This window comes from Tupaia chinensis, unplaced genomic scaffold (genome assembly GCF_000334495.1).
Source record: "Tupaia chinensis unplaced genomic scaffold, TupChi_1.0 Scaffold000182_1, whole genome shotgun sequence".
Classification (NCBI taxonomy): Eukaryota; Metazoa; Chordata; class Mammalia; order Scandentia; family Tupaiidae; genus Tupaia; species Tupaia belangeri.
In genome coordinates, this window is record NW_006159657.1 from 2,701,062 (window position 1) to 2,706,537 (window position 5,476).

At 48.1% G+C, this 5,476-nt stretch overlaps 1 pseudogene; it reads left to right on the forward strand.

Moving 5' to 3' along the window:
• LOC102500391 (developmental pluripotency-associated protein 3-like) overlaps nt 1-5,476 on the forward strand; it is a 22,334-nt pseudogene that overhangs the window by 15,045 nt on the left and 1,813 nt on the right.

Here is a 5,476-nt window from a genome sequence, read left to right on the forward strand (position 1 = left end):
ACCCTAAGGACCATGGGACTACTATGAAATCCTAAACATACTCACCTTACAGATAGTAATTACTACACTTTGGTATTGCTATGTTAAAACTATTTGCTTTGTAATACAAGATAAAGAAAATAAGAAATTGTGTCAATTCTAAGAACCAGGACTTTCTGTGTAAGAAAAAGAAAAACAAATGAAACAAAGAAGTTAAATAAAAACATTGCAATCTTACATTTGAAAGAAATCAATCAGTTTTCCCAGTTTTTTTAATTAATTAATTTATTTCTTGCTCCAGGGCACATGCACTCACTGGAGAGAGACAGAGAGAGAGAAAGAGTGAAAGTGAGAAATCAGTCCCCAGAAGGATGGCCATGCCACAATCCCTTCTCCATTCTCCTCTCAAGATTTTGGGCATCCACTCACACATGCCCAGCATGATCTCCAAGCTGCTGGGTCCAAGACTCAACCACACACTCAGCCATGTGGGATCCAGAACCTTAAATACCACACCACCTTCTGGTCCAGTTTTCCCAGCTTTAAGCGTAGACAAACTGAAAACCTAGTAGCAATGAGCACCCCACGTGTCTAACCTATGATCTCTAACTCCCATTTATTAGGGGTCCACAAAAAGTGTATGGAAAACACTGTCATGAAAAAACTACGTGGATTTCCTTTTTTTGCACAAAATAATTTTTTCTTTATCTTTTTTTTCTTTTTGTTTGTTTGTTTTGTTTTGTTTATGTTTTTGCCATGGAGTGCATGTACTTACCAGAGAGAGACAGACACACACACAGAGACAGAAGGAAAGTGAGAAATCAGGCCCCAGGGGAATAGACACACCACAATCCCTTCTCTATTGTCCTCTCAGGATTTGGGGCACACATGCAAACTTGTCTGGCTTGATTTTCAAGCTGTCGGTCTGGGACTCAAACTGTGCTTGGCTAGTCCAGTATCTTAACCACCATACCACCTGCTGGCCCCATAAACTCACTTTTTTTTTTTTAGAGAGAGAGATTTTTGCTTAGGGCATATGAGCTCACTGGAGAGACAGAGACAGAAAGCAGGAAATGACCCCCCAGGGGGACAGCCATGCCATAATCCCTTCACCTCCATTCTCCTCTTGGGATTTTGGGCATGCAAGAACATGCGCCTGACATTCAGTTTCAAGCCAGTGGGTCTGGGACTCAAACCATGGTCAACTATGTGGAAGTCCAACACCTTAACCACTATGCCACCTGTTGGTCTCATAAACTCATATTTTAATTGCATTCTTCCACAAACATTCTGAAGTCCCTTCATATCATCAAAAGAAACAGGGTCCCTAGGAGGAATGGCTGGTTCCATGTGGAACTACAGAAGATAAACTAAGACATGTTGTCATCTAGACATCAGCGAACTGTCAAAACAAATGAAGTCATGTCAAAGTCTGAAGAACCCAGTGCAGAGGGGCTTCCATTTACATGTACTGAACATGGTTCCGAGCACTTTACGAGTATTGACTCACTCTTAGGAAAATTTAATCCCATTTAATCATCACACAACCTATTAAGAAGGGTGTGGGATTGCACTCATTTTATAGATGAGGAAACTGAGTCACAGGGAGGTTACTAAGTGAATTGCCCAAGGCCGTGCAGCTGGTAGGTGGCTGAGTCAGGACTCGAATTCAGGCAGTCTGACTTTACCCTTCACCATCGTCTAAGCTGCCTCTTCACTCACGTTGGACACAGCTCCAAAGTAGAAAAGGAAAACGAAGAAACCCTCCTGAGGCTTGGCAGAGGCCAGTGAGGGGTCAGGTTCAGGACCACGGACAGCACCCCAATCGCTCACCACTCCCCCACCTACCACCCTGGCGCCTGGTTCAGCTGTGCCTGTAATGGGGGTGGGGTGGGGGACGGTTCAGAGGCTGACACCAGCGGGAATCAGAAGCCAGCTAGGCTGTGCTTGCCCCGTACCTTGCTCAGTTGCAGACCAAGCTCCCATCACATCCCGAGTCCCTGCCAGCCACACCCCACATTCTCCTGACCCACCTAGGGCCACCCCTCTGGTTCTCCAGACCAACACTGAGTAACTGAGATCGTCAGTGAATGTCTGAAAGCCCTCGGCCAAGTAGAAATGGCATTTCCACCTCCTGGATGGGGAAACTGAGGCTCAGAGAAGCAGTAACTTGCCCGGGAAGCAACTCATCCGCTATCCATGCCCTTACCATGCCCCCTCTTTTTTGTTGGCTTATCCTCCTCAGGAGGGTGAGCGTGGGGTGCTGGTGGCCCACCCTGAGGAGTGAGTCACCCTCATTTTGTGTATGTGTCATCTTCCCAGCTGCAGCTGGGAGCGGCAGGGAGGCGTCTGGGCAGATGAACAAGAGGTAAGACAGCGCTTTTCCCCCTGCAAAAGGACCCAGCTCTCCAAAGCGGGCTGGCGTCTCCTGCACCCACTTCTCCCACCCTCTACCTCACCTGACCCATTCTACCTCCAGAAGATTCCTGGAACCTGCCCCATTTCCCCCTCCCCAGTGCCCCTGCCCTGGGCCAGGCCACCTCCGGCTCTTACCCGGCACCCCTACCGCCTCCCTCGCCTCCTTCCATCTGCTTCCTGCAAGGGAGATGCAGGCAGATAGAGGTGGAATTGACAGGACTTGGGCAACACAGACAAATGAGTGGGCTGGGCTTCGGCCGACATCTGTGACTCCCTTTTCTGCCCAGGTTGATTTTGTTTCTTTGAACAGAGCCAATAAGGTGGAGACCTCGGGCTCTCCACAAGGCCAGGGCTGGGCAAAGCCTCTGGTTTCTGCTGGAGGTCATTTAAATGGCAGAGAATCAGTGACTACGAGCAAAGCTCCTGCACTTTCTGCATTGACTGACAGGCAAGGAGAAGGAGGGCATCGAAAAGGAGGGAATCGTAGTAGCTGTTCTGTTGTTAAACAATGATGTATTTATTTAAATCCATCTGTTATTATTATTTTTTTATTTGACCAGAGACAGAGAGAGAGAAAAGAGGAGGAGAAAGCAATTCCTAGTGAAGAGAGAGAGGAAGTGAGAAAGCAAGCTGCCAGATCTGGGACCTGACCTGTAGTCGGCCGTAAGGGAATTCAGTGCCCTTAACCACCTTGCCACCTGCTTGCCCCCAGTAGTTTTGGTTTTGTTTTGTTTTTTTTTCTTTTCGAAGAGGTTATAGGGCAGGAGTGGTTGCTGAAGAGAGAGAGAGAGACAGAGACAGTGAGAGGAAAAGTAAGATATCATCCTCCAAGGGGATGGCCGCACCGCAATCTCTTCTCCTCCATTCTTCTCCTGGGATCTTGGACATGCACACACACGTGCCTAGTGTGAGTTTCAAGCTACCAGGTCTGGGACCCAAACCGGGGTCAGCCATATGGGAATACAGTAACATAACCACTATGCCATCTGCTGGTCCCAACTGTTGTAGATTTAAATGAATTTAAGAGGGACCAGTTGAACTCCCAGTTGGTCAACTGAGGTTCAAGTCCCAGACCCAGTGGCTTAAAACTCATGCCTGGCACATGTGCATGCATGCATGCCCAAAAACTTAAGATGAGAATGGAGGAGAAGGGTGTGGCCATCCTCCCTGGGGAGTGACTTCTCAGTTCCTGTTCACTGTCTCTGTCTCCCTCTCCCCGCCACCCACCATGAGCACATGTGCTCTAAGGCAAAAACTTTTTTTTTTTTTTTTTAAAAAGGATTAAAGAGATGTACCGAAGGGCTGGCCTGTGGCCTAGAGATTAAGGGAGCTTGATCCCACATGGCTGGCCATGGCTTAAATTCTGCCCCCAGTGGCTTGAGAAACACACAGGGCACATGCGTGTGCCTGCCCAAATCCTGACAGGATGGAGAAATGGAAGAGAATGGATCGCAGCATGACCACACTGGGAGGTGCTTTCTCCCTCTCCCTTTCTATCTGTCCTTCTCTGGCAAGTGCACACGCCCTCTGACAATTAAACAAACAAACAAAACAGAGTTGGGGCCAGCAGGTAGCATAGTGGTTATGGCACCAGACTCCCACATGGCTGACCATAGTTTGAGTCCCAGACCTGATGGCTTGCTCTCTCACGTTCCCTCTCTCTCTGGTCCAATTAAATAATAATAATAAATAATTTTTTAAAAAATCAGTGCTATGTCAACCAAATGCAATATATGTATTTTTGTCTCTTGATTTGGATCAACTAGCCATAAAAATGTATGTAGAAAATAATAAGGCAAAGACAGGATTTTTAGAGGTTATTACAGAATTGTATCAAATGCCAACATGTGGGGATTTGCAATAGAATAATTCATGGGGTGGGGAGTGGGTGGGGACAGAGCTGAACCCAGTCCACCCAAGGAAGTTACACCTTTCTCAAAAGAGCATCCCAGTAAATGGGATAAATCCAGACACTGGGCCCCAGGTGGCTTAGCGATGAGGATAAAGAACCTAGGGGACCTGCCCTGGCCCGCCATCGGGTGGTAACAGATTACGTCAGTATTCTCTCTACTTCTGTGCATATCGGGGAGGAGGTGAGGTTTCAGAGCTAACCTGCCAGGTTCAAACCCTGCCTCTGACACTTCCTTATCTGTGACTTTTGGCAACTCACATTCCCACTGTGCGCCTCAGCTCCCCCACGTCAAATGGGGGACGACTGTCTGACGGGGTTGTGGTGAGGGTCACAGGTGCTGATGGCTAGAACAGGGCCCATGTGTCACCTGCCCTGAAGAAACAGAAGCTCTCTACCTGTTGCTATCAGGCACCACTGGGTGTTCTCACGATTTTTTTTTACTTTAAAAAAATTTGGGGACCAGCAGTTAGCGTAATGGCTATGTCACTGAACTTCCATGTAGTCATACATAGTTCGAGTCCTGGACCATGTGGCTTAAACTCATACCGGGCGCGTGTGCGTGTGTGCCCAAGATCCCAAGAGGAGAAGGGAGGAGAAGGGATTGCGATGTGGCCATCCCCCCCTGGGGGTGATTTCTCGCTTTCTGTCTGTCTCTCTCTGTCTGTCTGGCGAGGGCACTCACCCTATAGCGAAAACCTCTTCAAAAAAGAAAAAAAATTTTTAATTTCAATTTTATTTATTTATTTTAATTTGACTAGAGAGGGACAGAGTGAGAGAAAGAAAGAGGGAAAGTGAGAAAGCAAGTTGCCAGGTCCGGGACTTGAACTATGGTTGGCCATGTGGGAGTCCAGTGCCCTTAATCACCATGCCACTGCCGGCCCCTACTTTTTGTTTCTTTGTCTTTAGTGGGGAGAGGATGCAGGGCACCCAGGTGTGTGTATTTTTCCAGACGTACTGAGATATACTCAGATGCCACACACTTCACCCAGGCCCATGGTACAGTGGGAACGTGCTGCTCAAGGATGCTGGATCCTTCTGGAAGGTTGCTGTTCGGTTCCCCCGTTGACCCGTCCGTTCTAGACACATGTGCCCATGATCTGGCTGGCTGGGAAGGCGTGGGGGTCTGGAGTCACAGTGTGAGACCCGACTGAGTGTGCTCCTCTTTCC